Source organism: Chiloscyllium plagiosum, unplaced genomic scaffold, assembly GCF_037043375.1.
Source record: "Chiloscyllium plagiosum isolate Xiang-an unplaced genomic scaffold, Cpla_swu_hap1 HiC_scaffold_6, whole genome shotgun sequence".
Classification (NCBI taxonomy): Eukaryota; Metazoa; Chordata; class Chondrichthyes; order Orectolobiformes; family Hemiscylliidae; genus Chiloscyllium; species Chiloscyllium plagiosum.
The window spans coordinates 1,828,020-1,845,504 of record NW_028270144.1 but is presented as its reverse complement, the minus strand read 5'-3'; the positions used below and the strand labels follow the sequence as shown (position 1 = coordinate 1,845,504).

Sequence of the window (17,485 nt, the reverse complement as noted above, 5' to 3'; positions counted from 1 at the left end):
TATCTGCCTCTGGCATATTCATTTTTGTTTTATATTAATATTTGAAGAGTCTTTCTTCTTAATGTCACACTTTAAGAAAAACGGCTAATTGTTGCAAAGCCAGCGCATAGAAGAGGCAATTTTTCTTACGTGGGGTGGTTTCCATTGCAGCACGCAATTAAACTGTGCACACGATTTCATTGCAGTACTTTTTATTTCAACCTTTTATTTCATCTTCTAACAATATGGCACAAATTACAATGCATATTCTGAACATAGTAGTAAAAATATAAATTATATGTTCATGTTTTCTGATTTGATAGTAAACGATAAACAAATTAAACCTCCTCCTTGTTAGGTGAAGCCAAAGATAGGAACAGTTGACGTCAAGCTGGGAGAAGCTGTGGTGTTAGTGGGTGTTTGCCAGTCTTTGTACAGTGCTGCCAGGGTGAAACACATACTGCGTTGTCTTTTCTGCGTGAGTGCTTTTTATATTTTATTGCTGTCCATGTAATATTCAATTTGAAATGTTTTGTCACGTACCTTGCTAATATTATGAATAAAGTAGAAGGGGAGAGTAGAAGACTCCAATGCGGAAGTCTGATGTTTCATGTTCCTGCTTATGGCTGCCGCTGGATCTCATTAGCTTCTCGCTACAACAAAATCTTCACTCTTCTTGTAGGCACTTGCATTTTCAACACATGGCCTCTGTGTATAATGATATTTTATTCCAATAATTCTACATGAGCTGATGTGCTTGCGTTGCTGTTCATTTCTCAGGAGGTAACGGTTTCCCTGATCATTGACGTTTTTCCTTAAAGAGATAAAGGGTTGCGGCGAAAAAAAAGTAAAGTTGAACTTTAGAGGCACATCCTCAAAGTAGGAGAAATACAATCTTTAAAAAAAAGCGTTCATTTATTTGTTATGCCGCAGGTGTTAGGAAATACTTAGATCTACATCTGTACAGGCTCACCTGGTGACTGTAATGTTTATTGAGATTTCCATCCTGTACAGGTGCACATGTTAACTCTCATGTTAGTTTTTTTTGATGCGCGTTTTCCCTCCTGTTCTGGTTCTTATGGTCAATACAATGTTTCTTGGTCAGTTTGTCCTCCTGTCCTGGTTCTCATGGTGATTATAGTGTTTCCTGAAAACTGTTTGCCTTCCTCTGCCATCTCATATTGTCTGAAATTCAGTTTGAGGGTTGTAAAATCACGATGGTGATTGATAGCTATGCTGAAAATGTGTTGCTGGAAAAGCGCAGCAGGTCAGGCAGCATCCAGGGAACAGGAGAATCGACGTTTCGGGCATAAGCCCTTCTTCAACGTCGATTCTCCTGTTTGTTGCCTGACCTGCTGCGCTTTTCCAGCAACACATTTTCAGCTCTGATCTCCAGCATCTGCAGACCTCACTTTCTCCTCATTGATAGCTATGCACTTTGTAAAGAGCTCAATGGTTGAGTGTTGCACTAATGGTAATAAGCACAAGTAGAGTCTCGAAGCATATAATGACAGTGTACCTGCCTCTATGCCAGATGGTTCAGGTTGAAGCCCCAGTTGACCGAGATGAGTCATGATTCATTGGAACAAGTTCATCCAAAATAATTAGAAATTAAATAGCCTAAACAATTATCAGAAGCTAACAACTGATACAGTACTAAAACAAAGAGGATTAATTACTTCTTTCATCAGTTTTCAAATTGGTGTATTTTGAATACTCTTAATATCTTCTACTTTCAGCTTACTCAGATATTTCCCTTGGGGCCAGAGCACACTGACAAAATGTAACATAGATGTTGTTACTTGTATATAAGTGATGCAGTAAGTTGTGGTGAAAAAGAAATCTCCCTGAGTTGTGAATTGCCTAAGTTTTTGGATGATGTATGCTGGTCCTGTTTCCTTGCAAAAATGAGGGCTCATCAATCTCCCCTGAGAATGCCAAACGTTGTTATTGTTATTCCAACATTGTATTTACATTGTTAATGTGTATTATATTCGCTGCAAAATTCAAAGCTGATGCAACAAATAACCTTTTTAAATAAGGAGTTTCATGTTCCTGCAATCCCTCCTCTCCTGAAAGGAGAAAGCTATTTTACAAATAGCCAACCTTTCCTGTTTTCTCTCTCTCTCTCCCAATCGAATCCTTCTTGCCCTTTTATCATTTCCTTTTGTTTTTTTGTAACCAACTTGACTGTAATTTATCCTAATTCTTTCTCTGTCCTTACTTAGTTTATTACTCTAGCCTTAAATTGTATTGATGTCTGAGATAGGTTATTCAATTTGACTTGTATTTATAGCCATTTGCAGCACAATCATTTCATGTGGCGAGTAAAGAGGAAACGAAAATAGAAGGATAGCTGCTGAGAGATGTCCCACTGAATCAGCTCATGGGCAATCATGGAGTCATAGAGTAAAACAGTATGGAAAGAGGCCCTTTGGCCCAAACTGTCCATGCTGACCATGGTGCCTACTCAGCTAGTTTCAATTTCTTACATTTTGTCCATATCCCACTTAAACCCTTCCCATCTCTGTACCTATCCAAATGTTTTTTTTAAATGTTACTATTGTACCTGCCTCAACCTTCTCTGGCAGCCCACTCCATATACATCTCTGTGTGAAGAGGTTGCCAGTCAGGTCCTTCTTAAATCTTTCCCTTTACCTTTAAACCTATGCCCTCTAGTTTTCACTTCCTCATCCCTGGAACAAAGTCTATATTCATGCATCCTATCCATATCCCTCATGATTTTGTACACCTCAAATAAGGTCACCCTCATTTTCCTACATTCCAAGGAATAAAGTTCTATCCTGGCCAACCTCTCCCTCTAGATTAGGCCTACTAATCCTGGCTACATCCTTGTAAATCTTCTTTGTACGCTTTCCAGTTTAAACATGTCTTTTCTACAACAGGGTGACCAAAACTGTATACAATTCTCCAAGTGTGGCCTCACCAATGACTTTTACAACTGGAACATAATGTCCCAACTTCTATACTCAGTAGTGTCATATATATTGGGGACATTTCTTCCATAGGCACATGGATGATAGTAAACTGAAGGGTATGTAGGTTAGTTTGATCTTAGAGTAGGATAAAAGATTGGCACAACATCAAGGGCTGAAGGGCTGTACTGTTCTATGTTCTATACTCAATGCCTTGACCGATGAAGGGCAGCATGCTTAATGCCATCACCACCCTACCCACTTGTGACACTGCTTTCAAAGAACCATGTACTTATATTCCTTCGTCCCCCTGTTCCACAGCACTCCTCAGGACCTTACCATTTACTGTATAAGTCCTACCTTGGTTTGACTTTCAAAGTGTGACCTTTCACACTTATCTGTATTGAATTGCATTTGCCAATCTTAAGGCCACTTCCCCATCTGATCAAAATCCCTCTGTAATTTTTGATAACCTTCCTTGCTAGCAATGGCACCTCCTGATTTTGTATCATCTGCAAACTTACTAATTCTGAACATTTACTGCATCATGTTATTATAGTGCTGTTAGCAGAAATAAAAACTTGCCAAGGCATTCAAAAAAGAATAACCATATATTAAAACTGGATATCTGTCAAAGAAAAAGCTAGGAGGACGGGAGCTTTTATCACAGTGATGGAATTGAAAAAGATCTTACCAAGGAAAAGGAGTATGTGGTTTTGGGTGGGAATTTTAGGCATGGGCTAAAGCAGCAAACACATGGTTGTGATCACAGGCTGAAGGGTGGGGTGCACGAGAGGCAAAGTCTGGTGAACTGAGGGGAGAGGAATGTAAAACTGGAAGAGTTTACAAAGATTGTGAAGGTACATGAAAACAAATTTTACTCTGGTTCCTGGTTCGCCAATTTAAGTCGGAAAGGACATGGATGAATGAAACTTAGTGCAGCAGAATGACCTGATATTTTAGAGCATAGACATTTGTAAGATAGCTGCAAAAATAATGAACTAGTAATATGAATATAGAATTGATTAAAACATAGGTGAGAGTTTCAACAACAGATTGCCTACCTCCCTGGCCTCAACCTGTGTTGTAGAGATGAATGTTGATGGTTTCGTTGTTGGATTTTTGCCCATGAAGAAGCTGAGATTGTTGCATTGAACTAGACTATACGTCATGTCTGGGGTTTGCATGGAAAAATGGGCAAGGATTTTATGGCAGGGAGATGAACAATAACTTTGGTCTTCTCACTGTTGAATTGGAGTATATTGCATGTCATCCATAAATAACATGTAGATGAGTATTTAAGGGTTTCAAAGAAATGACAATATATCAATAAATATCAATTTTTAAACATTTTTGGCAGCATGTAGACATTCCTGGCAAAGCCAATGTTTGTTGCCCATTCTCAATTGCCTTTACCTGTGAGTGGCTTGCTAGGTCATTTCAGAGGCTAAGTAAGAATCATTGAGGGTCTGGCAGAATCCTTCACTGAACCAGATGGATTTTTAAACTGACATTAGACTCCTAGAGATATACAGCAAGGAAACAGACACTTCAGTCCAACTTGTCCATGCCAACCAAACATCCTAAATAAATCTAGTCCCATTTGCCATCATTTGGCCCATATCCATCCAAATCCTTCTTATTCATATACCCATCCAGATGCCTTTTAAATATTGTAATATGTTGTAAACCAGCCTCCACCACATTCTCTGGCAGCTCATTCCATATACACACCACCTTCTATGAAAAATTGACCCCTTAGGTACCTTTTAGATCTTTCCCCTCTCACCTTAAACCTATGCCCTCTGGTTTAGCACTCACTACCTGGGAAAACGACCTTGGCTATTCACCTTATCCATGCCCCTCATTATTTCATAAAAGGAAAATGGATCCTAAACCAGGACACTAGATTAGGAAGTCTGATAAAAGGCTTTGTTGAAACGATTGGTTTTAAGAAGGGTAAAGGAAAGGAAGTGGCTGGCAAGAATTTAGGGAGTTAAATGAAGAAAATCTGGCCAAGTAGCTTGAGACTTTGTCTCCAGTTGTGGAATGAAGAGAGCAGGAAAGATACTCTAAAGGAATGATTTAGGAATAGTGTTTGAAGAAATTTGCAGAAATAAGTTCTTGTGAGAACACAAAAGGTTTTGAAGAGCAGATTGAAGGATTAAAATTTGTAATTAAAAGAACTGGGTGTGAATGTTCATCAGTAGGCTCTTACTGGTAGATGTACCATGCACAGGGAGTGATAGTATAGCTTTCTCTAGATGCGCTGATGCTTGTCTTTGTAAGTTAGAATCAGAGGTTTCAAGTTTGTGCCAAGATTTGTGAAGATCATATATGTACAAAAATGATATCCCACTAATGCAACATCCTTCAGAACTATGGGAACCCTACTTTGTTTTCTAAGTAACTTTACCTAATTCAGTTTGTTATTCCAGTGCTTTTTTCTCTGCACACATTACTAAGAAAGTGATTCATAGTGTGTCAGAATCCTTTAGCACCATGACTGAAATCTTCATGTGAGTATCCAGACAGTAATTGTTGATGTACCTTTCAATCAGTATACCATCAGAACTAAAATGAATCTTGTTCTCACCTTACATCCCAACTCTAATTGAACATGAATTGAAACATTTGCTAATTATGGTGATTTCTGGCATATTGTAGCACCCTTTGGCTCACAACCCCTCCTCTCTTTCAAGGTGAACTGATGCTTTCTTAATGAAACTTGCACTTTACTGTTCTGGTAAGTATACAGAGGTTCGAGTTGAGCAGAAGGCACTGTTTAAACAAAGCTGCATTCATGGACAATACCACTGCTGGGTGGGACAATGGGTGCACATGTGCAGAAATGGAGTATTGCACCACTCAGGTTACATGCAGTGTGTGTGGTTGGAGCTCTGAAACTTTTCATACTGTTTTAAGGACTCGTAGGAATATTAAAAATCCACCAACAACATTGAGAAGTCTAAAGTCCACAATCTAATGCTGCGACAATTTCATGTTCACGTCTGTGCTGGATTTACTCTGCATATAAGCAGAGACATACTGGCACAATTGAGATTTCTGTCAATGTCGCAGGGACTTTTGCACATGGACATAAAACTGCATATGTGTAGTTAGTTCTTGATGGCCACCATGAATAGCTGCCTGCCTTAGGAACACATAATCCAAATAAATAGCTAAAGTATTACCAGTGCCAGCAACTTCCTTCTAAAACAGTAATAATGTATATAATTGCTTAGTAGTATAGAACTTAAACATTGCTAAAATGAGACATGAAATCAAAGCTTTGACTTCATTTATAAAATAAGTGTTGATAATTCTCCTTGCTAGTCATGTCAAACAGTATTGTGTCTGTCAAATCACATTGTTTAATGCCTGCCGTTTTGATAACTTTTGTCTTCTCTGTTAGCTGAAAATTGTATGAAATGCTAAAATTTATGTGCACATAATATTTATTTATAAACTAGAATCAGTTTCAAGATAGTAACAACAATGTGAATAATGTGATATTGATAACCGACTCTCATGATTTCTGTTTATTATCTCAACTTCTGGGTTGTGTTATTGCTTTATAGTATAGTTTGAGACCATGTTAAATATAATTACAAAATTCATGTCATTTAGATTTAATGTAGTTCTTAAATTTAGCACATCACATGATAGACTTTTCCATAAAAGAATAAACTATCTCCTCTGACTGTCCCCAGCTTGTTACCATTACTGAAGACAGTGGAAACTGTAATTACTGGATGTCTGTAATTAACAGTAAAAAGAAACCAATTATATGGTACATTTTTATGCAAATGTTACTCAGATTGGTATGGAGCAGTAATCTGATTCATAATTCAGTCTGCTCTGTAATAATCATGTTTGATTATCAAGATATAAAAGAATGAATGCCCTTAAGCAGGATGTCCTCCATAACATTTTTAAAATGTAGAATTCCAACTAGAGAAATATAAACTGTTTGAACGAGGTTGAAATTTGTACAGTCAAATGTGGGTACTCAAGTATGTCACACCAAGAAGAAGACGACTTTCATGCAGACATATGAAATGGGATGGGATGAGAAAATGTTCCTACATAAAGAACAGCCTTCATAAGCTTTGTTTTCCAACTTTAAACAATGAGCAGAATCATGGTGAAAATCACAGTTTATTTTGCTTTATCCTCCATGTTTTTGTTCTCTATTAAACTCATCAAATGTTTGGGGAAAAATGTAAGGCACAACAGTACATGAAATAACAGAAAAGAAACCAATTCTTTCCCCAGCAACCCAAACCCTATCAAATAAATAGATATTTGGATGTCAAAACACTGTGATATTTTGAGAAATTAGATACAAATTGCCTCATTAATAGCCACTTTGAAAGGTTTTGGTGAAATGATGAATTGTGGTATAGGTAATGGATGGAAGTAAGGAATAGCACAAGTCAGTGTTGTCTATAGGCCCCAAAAGGTTGCCTACTGATAGGACAAAGTATAAATTGGGAAATAATGGAACCGCGTAAGAAGAGCACTACAATTGTTTTCGTTCATTTTAATCTACATATTGACTGGACAAATTAGATGGCCAAGGATAACATAGAAGATGAACTTGGAGACAGGGATTGTTTCTTAAGGCAGTAATTGCTGACTCTATCCAGGAACAGGCTACTTTAGATCTAGCAATGTGTAATGAGGTTGAGATTAATTAGAAATCCTATAGTTATGGTTGCTACCCTAGAGAATTATAACATGGTGGAATTTCAAATATAACTTGAGGAGAGCAATTTGGATCTCAAATCAATCTCTTCAGCTTAAGTAAAGGCAATGACAGACATAAAGAAAGAGTTGCCTAAAGCATGCTTGAAAAATAGACTAAGGGGGATGTCAATGGGTGAACATCTGCAGACATTTAATCAGATTATTTCCTAATAGCACAAATTTATTTCAGGTAAAAATACACCGTTGAGAAATAACAAACACTTATGGTTAACAAAAACGGTCAATAAGAGCAACAAATCAGAATCTAAGGCATATAAATTGATGAAAATTACTGGCAGGCTAGAGGATTAGACGTTTTTAAGAAACCAGTAGCAGATTGCTAAAATGCTAATAAAAAAGGAACAAAGTGATTATGAATGTAAACTGGCAAGAAATATAAAAATAAACAGCAAGAGCCATATTATGAATATATAAAAAGAGAGTAGCTGTAGAAAGTTTGCTATAGTTCTCTGAAGATACAACAAGCAGAGTAGATAAAGAGGTTTCCTTTAGATATTGTGTACAGTGTATTTGGATTTCTAGAAGGAAGTTGATAAATTGGCACATAAAAGGCTTTTACTTGAATGTTGAAGGATCAGGGTCGCTTAATAGAAGTTTATAAAATTGAGAGGTGTGGATGGAATGGATAGTCGGAGTCTTTCTCCCAGGATAGAAATGTCAATTACAAGGGGACACAGCTTTAAAGTAAAGGGTGGTTAGTTTAAAGGAGACATGAGAAGCACGTTTTCTCTATAGTGGATGATGCACATCTGGAATGTGCTGCCAGAGGAGATGCTGGAGGAGACAAATATAATAGCAACGTTTAAGAGGCATCTTGACAGATATATGAGTAGGCAAGGAATAGAGGGAAAGAGGCTGCATAGAGGCAAAAGATTTTTAGTTTATTATTTCTTGGAGTCTTAAGATCTTTTTTAAAAAAATAGTAATTTGTCTCTTCGTAAAATAAAACAAAAAACTGAACATTCTGGAAAATCTGAAACAAAAACAGAAATCTCTCCATCTCCCTCTCCCTCTTTTCTCTGTGTGTTTGCGTGTGCCTCCTCCTACCCCACCTGCGGCATGAGGGAGCAGTGCTTTGAAAGCTAATGCTTCCAAATAAACATGTTGGACTATAACCTGGTGTTGTATGATTTTTAACTTTGTACACCCCAGTCCAACACTGGCACCTCCAAATTATTACTTAAATGGGGTGGCTTTCAACTATCCTTCATTACTCCTATCCTCTTTGCGTCATTGCTTTTGTTGAATAAACCTGATGGCACTTGCATCCAATTTCAGAACCTTTTCTGGTTTTGACATTCAGGTCTCTTTTGTTGTTTTGCATCCCTTGCTATTCGCATCCAAACAAGAAACAAAGGACTTCCCAACAGAATGTCAAACTGGTTTCTTCAATATTTAGACAATTGATCAGTTGCTATTATTTATACTCCGACAATACAAATTGAAATTCAATTTAGCCTGTTACCCTAGATCCTCTGTTATCATTTGACTGACTCTAGTTGTGATGTTGAAGATAAAAGTGCTTTGTGAACATTGTAGAGCCCCACCCATTGCCTTGACTACCGTATCCAGGTTCTAGATTTACTCTGGCTACACAGCTATGCAGAACAAGTATGTTGTTTAATAAATCGTTATTCTTGACTATCATTGGTCTCCACCATATGTATACCAGAGCAGCAACTGGCTGCCTTGTGTCAAACACCATTGTCAGTGTGATATTGTCTGAGTGGTTCCCCATATAGGTATTTCTATAGGTATGTTAGGAATAAAAGAATGACTAGGGTAGGAATAGGTCCAGTCAAGGATAGTAGTGGGAAGTTGCGTGTGGAGGCGGAAGAGATTGGGGAGACACTGAATGAATACTTTTCTTCAGTATTTACTCAGGAACAGGGCATTGTCGTCGATGCGAATACTGAGTCACAAATAAGTAGAATGGATGGCTTTGAGGTATGTAGAGAAGAGGTGTTGGAAATCCTGGAAAAGGTGAACATAGATAAGTCCCCTGGGCCTGATGGCATTTATCCTAGGATTCTCTGGGAAGCAAGGGAGGAGATTGCAGAGCCATTGGCCTTGATTTTTATGTCCTCTTTGTCTACAGGAGTAGTGCCAGAAGACTGGAGGATAGCAAATGTGGTTCCCTTGTTCAAAAAGGGGAGTAGGGATAACTCTAGTAACTATAGGCCGGTGAGTCTCACTTCTGTTGTGGGCAAAGTCTTAGAGAGAATTGTAAGGGATAGGATTTATGCATATCTGGATAGGAATAATGTGATCAAGGATAGTCAGCATGGTTTTGTGAAGGGCAGGTCGTGCCTCACAAACCTTATTGAATTCTTTGAAAAGGTGACGAAGGAGGTTGATGAGGGGAAAGCGGTAGATGTGGTATATATGGATTTTAGTAAGGCATTTGATAAGGTTCCCCATGGTAGGCTACTGCAGAAAATACGGAGATATGGCATTGAGGGTGAGTTGGAGGTTTGGATTAGGAATTGGCTGGATGGAAGAAGACAGAGGGTAGTAGTTGATGGCAAAGTTTCTTCATGGAGTGCCGTCACTAGCGGTGTTCCGCAAGGATCTGTTTTGGGACCATTGCTGTTTGTCATTTTTATAAATGACCTGGAAGAGGGGTTAGAAGGTTGGGTGAGCAAGTTTGCGGATGATACGAAAGTCGGAGGAGTTGTTGACAGTGAGGAAGGATGTGGCAGGTTACAGCAGGATATAGAGAAGCTGCAGAGCTGGGCAGAAAGGTGGCAAATGGAATTCAACGTAGTTAAGTGTGAGGTGATTCACTTTGGGAAGAATAACAAAAAGATGGGGTACTGGGCTAATGGTCGGATACTTGGTAGTGTGGATGAGCAGAGGGATCTTGGTGTCCATGTACACAGATCTCTGAAAGTTGCCACCCAGGTAAATAGTGCGGTGAGGAAGGCATATGGCGTACTGGCTTTTATTGGTAGAGGAATTGAGTTCCGGAGTCCTGAGGTCATGATGCAGTTGTATAAGACTCTGGTGCGGCCGCATCTGGAATATTGTGTACAGTTTTGGTCGCCATACTATAGGAAGGACGTGGAGGCACTGGAAAGGGTGCAGAGGAGGTTTACCAGGATGTTGCCTGGTATGGAAGGAAGATCGTATGAGGAAAGACTGAGACACTTGGGGCTGTTTTCATTAGAGAAAAGAAGGTTTAGGGGTGACTTGATTGAGGTGTACAAGATGATTAGGGGGTTAGATAGGGTTGACAGTGTGAACCTTTTCCCGCGTATGGAGTCGGGTATTACAAGGGGGCATAGCTTTAAATTAAGGGGGGGTAGATATAGGACTGAAGTTAGGGGTAGGTTCTTTATTCAGCGAGTTGTAAGTTCATGGAATGCCCTGCCAGTAGCAGTGGTGGACTCTCCCTCTTTATGGGCATTTAAGCGGGCATTGGATAGGTATATGGAGGATAGTGGGTTAGTATAGGTTAGGTGGGCTTGGATCGGCGCAACATCGAGGGCCAAAGGGCCTGTACTGCGCTGTATTCTTCTATGTTCTATGTTCTATATGTTCACCCTTGTAACTTGTAACACCAAAATTGATTCTTGATGTGACTTATGTCTTGAAGTTTCTCAACAACTTTATGATCCCAGCTAGTTTTACTACTGGCCAAGTCAGATTCTAAAATCTGGTGTGATTGATCACATTAAATTAAGAGAATGAAAAATGATGGCCTTTCACAGAAATATAAGCGCACAATGCTGCAGAATTGATTTTAGATACAAAAGTTTTATTACACCAACAAAAGAAACCAAGCCAAGCGATCTAAATATGACACCGTTTGAAAATTTTCAAAATGTGCAGCAAAACAAAATCCCATCTATTCCATCACATTTATAGCTTATCAGAATCTGAGAAAGATTCCTTTCATGTCCACTGTGGAAGTTTAATTGCTTTTTCTCAATTCTTGGCCTGTGAGCTGTGAAGTTCTTATTTTCCCTAGAATACTCACACAGTTGAAAGCATGGACTTTCTCAACCTGTCATTACCTGCAGAGCTCTAACCAAGCACTCCTGGTCTGGAAATTTGACAAACTGCACTTTTTCACCGAGAGAGCTTGTTTCCTTAACTGGAGTATTCCTAACGGTCTCCGTTTTTTAGGAGAGACCATATTTGCACCTGACTCCAATTCAAAAGCTTTTGTAATAAATTACAAATGAACCTTGTGCATCATATGAGCAAGTTACTGCAGTTGCTGGAATCTGTCCAAAAACAACAAATGTTGGAGATCACAGCAGGCCAGGCAGTATCCGTGCAGAGACAGCAAGTAACATGTCAAGTCTAGATGATTCTTCATCTGAAGAGAACTATGGAGTGGCAGCATTTACGCTATAGTTGGTGGGGGCAGGGGGTTGGGATACAGAGTACTGGGAGAGAAAAGATGTTGATAGTTCAGATTAAGTGATTGGAATGTGACAATTGGCAGAACAAAGGTGTGTCTGACTGCCAGTCTCCACTGGGGTGTATCCTAGGTTTTATCATAGCTGATGGCTAATGTTTTCTCTCCTTTGTTGTAAACCTCCACAATAGAAACAAACCTGCATTAAGACTTCAGGAAGCACTGCAGTCACCTGAACTCTGACATATGCTAGTTTAATTCATGATTCTTGAAAGACTGGCCTAATTTATTTTAAAAGTACTTCAAATAAAATGTGCCACTAATTTAAAATCTAAACTCCTAAAAATGATTTTTTTAAAGTATGTATGACATGCCTCTCATCATGGTAACCCTAACTATTTTCAATGTTATAATATCCCCAACTTTAGATTGTCAGGATTCCATGTGTACTGAAGTTGTGGCTACATTACATGACTGTAACACAGTACATGGATGAGTGATTGGCAAATTGCACTAACTCTGCACTGTAATTACCAAAGGTGAGACAAGAACTGGATTCTCACATGTCATGATATCAAATAACTGCCTTTCTGGAACCCATGCAATAATACAACAGATGGTATATGTATTTACCCTGTCCAGTCTCATTCGGATTATTGCCAGGCCATTTTATTCATCTTTTTTGCTTTTCTCCAGCCTTGAGGCAGTTTTTGCAAGGTTCATAAAAGTTAAATTTTCAATCATAAAAAACAACTTCAGCACTTGTCATCTAAGGCCTTCTTTTTCAGAAAAAAAATGACTTAAGAAAATTTGCCTCCTGTACGATCAGTACGTTGACTTCCATGTACACTTGCCTTTACTGTTTTTTCCTTCTAAGACTTAAAAGGTCTTAGTTCCTATCTTCTCGGGCCTAGACAGAAAATTTTGGATATTTTGAATCTTTCTCCAGCAATCACAAAACTGTCAATATTACATTTTTTTGCATGTAGTTTACTATTGTTCAAACACCTTTTCATTTATCTCTGCATGAAGGATTGTCAAGAACTATTTGTAATTGAGTACATAAATGCAAAACATCACCACAAAACATTAATAAAAGTTAGCACACAAATTACTCTGACTACAAATTACCAGGCCTAAAAACTGATAAAACTAAGGGAAGGGTAAATAATTTGATGGATCTCAAATATTACATTCACTTTAAAATTTTTGAATCACACTAAAAATATTTTTTTTATTGCTTGCAATTTTTGCATGTTTTTTCCTGGTTGTCATTATATATTTTGGATATTGTATTTCCACAGGGCTGAATTAAAAACTTCAGGACTGATAATGCATTTATGTTTCGCACATTATGAACAGGAGTTGAATTCTTTTAAATGTTCATAAGCCTCAGTAAAATTTCTAATCCTGGGACAGAACGTGAGCTTTAGGTACTAGAGCTGGAAAGGTAAATGGTGCATTTTGTTGACATTTCTAACATTTAAATGATTAATCTTCATGGAATAATTGTTTCTTTTGTCAGATATTTTTTGATGTGTTTGTCATGTAATGACTTGAGTATAGCTGAATGCAGTTTAACAATTATTTGAACATTTTAATATACGGTAGTCATTGACTCAGATTTGTTAGGTTAAATTTTAAAAGCTCAAAGCTTTGTGGGTACATGCTAACTTAGTTGGTAGCCAGTTTTGTCTATCAGTAAATCAAATTTTGTTTTAAACTAGTTTGCATTGTCAGTGGAATATTTTCATGAATTCAATTTGCATGGTTCAATTAATAATTAATAGGTCTTTTATGCAATCACCATTTTTTCTTTGTACATGAATGGACAAAGTTATGGATACCGTGAACATGCATTGGATGCAAGATTTTAAATGCGCAGAAATTAAATTCTGTTGTGCTTAAGTTGATGTGAGACAAATGAACTGCCAGAGAAAGTGTATCCAGGAGACAACAGCCTGCTTGACTGGCACCACACCCACAAGCATCCACTCCCTCCACCTCCAATGCTCAGTAGCAGCAGTGTGTACTGTCAACAAGATGTACTTCAGAAATTCATTAAAGACCCTTAGACAGCATCTTCCAAATCCAGACCACCTCCATCTAGAAAGATAAGGGCAGCAGGTATATGGGAACAGCACCACTGCAAATTCCCCTCAAAGCAACTCCCCATCCTGACTTGGAAATATACCGTTGTTCCTTCAGTGTTACTCTCCCAGAAGGAGCCAGCTCACTATCGAATGTGGCAGGAGGAAGTGGCAGACAATATGTATAATAGGTAAGAGTTTCTGCAATATGCATGTAAATATCAACATATGAATTAGGAGATGGACTCAGGCATTTGGCCCTAATTTTACTATTTTATAAGTTCATGGCTAATTGTAATGTGGTCAATACTTTTCTTTCTGCCCCATACCATTTAACTCCCTCATCAATCAAGAACTTAGTTAGATAAGCCTTAAAAATATCCAGTGACCACTGCTTTCATGGGAAGAGAATTAATTGGAGTAAAGACCTTCTGAGAGAAACATTTCTCCTCATTTCAATGATAAATGGTGGAACCCTGCTTTTGAAACTGTTTCTTAATTCTAGTCTCTCCTTTTAAGAGGAAATGTTCTTTCACTATCCACTCTGTCAAATTCTGTCAATATTGCAAATGTTTGTGTGATATAACCAGTTACCCATCAAGGAGGGGAGGGAGGTTGTTTGCTACAAAGTGGAATTAAGTGTTGATGGTGAGGGTGAAGATCTTTCCTCAGGAGGAGTAAGATAGGCATTCTTATTTTGTTCTGAGTTCTTCTTTAGACAAAGCAGAGTGATTATGCTCCTATTAATGTAGGATGGTCAGATTTTTAAAAGTTCAGTCCTTGGGAAGGTGGAGCTCTGTGATGATGCACGTGGCAGGAGTCTGCAGCAGGGACAGTTGAAAGTAGGAGATCATTGATGACATCTCCCAGAATACATTCAGTTAGAGATGGCAGAGCTACAGACCAGGACAAACATTAATTGGATGGAAATTTCCCTTCTCTGTGAAGTGAACAATGACAAGGAAGAGGGGGAAAATATGGGGAAAAAGAACAGCTTCTCAAGGTTGAGAGAAATTTTTCTAATCAGAATCTTAAATGGTGATTTCAGAATCTCGCTTTTGAGTGGTGGCTACCTTATTTCCTTACATTTTACATCACTTCATAGCCCCAACTCACTTTTTAATGTGGCATTTTCAACTCTCCGTTCCTCCCTTAAGAAACAGCTGCGTAGCATAGCGCAGCACAGCAGAGTGAACTAGGAAATGAACAGCGGCTGGAGCTACTGCATAAATATCTGAAAAATGGGGTCAGTCAGGGTAGGACTGAGGACAATCACGGCAGTGGGAGTGGAGCTGAATCTAGAGGCAGAGCTCTAGAGGTGATATCATGACTGAAAAAGTGACCTAGATATACTGTTTTGGATACTGTTAGGGGATGGCCTCTCAGGGGAAAGCAGCAGCAGCCAGATCAGTGGCACCACAATTGGCACGTTTGTACAGCAGGAAGGGTCAAAGTGTAGGTAAGCAGTGGTGACAGGGGATCAATAGCCAGGGGCACAAAGACGCTTTTCTGTGGCTGTGAGCAATAGGCCAGTTGGTGTGTTGCCTCTCTGGTGCCAGGGTCAAGAATGTCTCTGAATGTACATTGGTCTTGATCCACATTAGTACTAACAACATAGGCAGAAAGACAGATGCTGCAGAGGGAGTTTGGGGAGTTAGTTAGGAAGTCCAAAAGCAGGACCTCTAGGATTGTAATCTGAGGATTACTTCCTGTCCCAGGTGCTGGTGAGGCCAGAAATATGAAGATAATACAGTTGAACATGGGCTAAAGAGCTGGTGTAGAAAGGAGGGATTTAGATATCTGGATCATTAGGATCTCCTCCAGGGCAGATAGGATCTGTACAAGAAGGACAGTTGCACCTAAACTGGAGAGGCACAATATCCTGGAATGGAGGTTTGCTAGTGCCGCTTGGTTTAAACTAGTGTGACATGGGGGTGTGGGATCATATCTTTTAAAAGCCAGTTGACCAGAATTCAGGACCAGCAAGTTCCTATGAGGAAGAAAGATGATGGCAAGATTCAGGAACCTTGGATGATGAGAGATATTGAAAGTTTAGTTAAAAGGAAAAAGGAAGTGTATTTATGATTTAGGAAACAAAGTCAAACAAGGCCCTTGAGATGTATGAAGGAAACAGAAAATAACTTTTTAAAAAAAATGGCTAAAAGGGGACATGAAATATCTTTGGCAAGTAGGATTAATGAGAATGCCAAGATTTTTTACATGTACATTAGGAGCAAGAGGGTAACTAGAGAAAGGGTAGGTCCACTCAAGGTCAAAAGAGACAATTTATGTGTGGAGCACCAAAGGAAGTTGGATGAGGTCCTTTTTTACATCGCATCGATATTCACCAAAGAAAAAGACATGGATGATGGTACGTTTAGGGAAGGGCATTGTAGGGCATGTTGCTATTAAGAAGGTCTCTTTAGAAATATCAATGTAGGTAAGTCGAGAGGACCTGCTATTTTGGGACATGATGAGGCTAAGGAGGAGATTGCTGAGTCCTTAACAGAAATCTTTGTATATTTCTCAGCTATAGCTGAGGCCACGGCAGACTAGAGAATAGCCAATGTTGATCCTTTTTCAGGTAGACCGGGAGGTTAAGAAGGCATTTAGTACATTGCCTTCATTGCTCAGACCTTTTGCCTATAGGAATTGAGACGTCATGTTGAGGTTGTACAGTACGTTGGTGAGGCCTGTTCTGGAGTGCTGTGTCTGGTTCTGGACCAAGGGGCAACTTTTTCTTGCAGAGGATGGTGCATGTATGGAATGAGCTGCCAGAGAAGGATATTAGATCTTGATCAGTTGGGTCAATAGGGTGAGGAGTAGCAGATAGTTTAACTTAGATAAATGTGAGGTGCTGCATTTTGGAAAGGCCAATCAGGGCAAGAATTCTATGCTTAATGGTCGGGTCCTGGAGAGTGTTGCTGAACAGTGAGACTTTGGAGTGCAAGTTCATAGTTCCCTGAAAGTGGAGTCACAGGTAGATAAGATAGTCAAGAGGTATGCTTGCCGATATTGGTCACAGCATTGAGTATAAGAGTTGGGAAGTCATGATATGGCTGTACAGCTCATTGGCTAGGCCACTATTGGAATACTGTGTGCAATTCTGCTGATGGAAGGATGATATTAAACTTGACAGGACTCAAATAAGATTATAAGGGTGCTGCCAAGGATATTGGAGGGTTTGAGTTATAAGGACAGGCTGAATAGACTGAGGCTATTTTCCCTGCAGCATTGGAGGCTGAGGGCTGACCTTATGGAGATTTAAAAAATCAAGAGGGACATGATTAGGGTAAATAGGCAAGATGTTAGAACATAGAACATAGAAGAATACAGCG

General features: G+C 38.9%; 1 protein-coding gene across 4 annotated transcripts in view; it reads left to right on the top strand.

The window, feature by feature from the left end:
* Positions 1–205: 205 nt before the first annotated feature.
* LOC122551024 (phospholipid scramblase 1-like) overlaps positions 206–17,485 on the top strand; it is a 132,780-nt gene continuing 115,500 nt past the window's right edge. The window contains exons 1-2 of one of the 4 annotated variants that reach the window (XM_087987824.1): positions 206–457; positions 13,362–13,507. The gene's annotated coding sequence lies outside the window, so the exon portion shown is untranslated. Of the gene's footprint in view, positions 458–12,503; positions 12,597–13,361; positions 13,508–17,485 lie in introns of those variants that run through there. The other 3 variants (XM_087987827.1, XM_087987825.1, XM_087987826.1) reach the window with 3 other exon arrangements.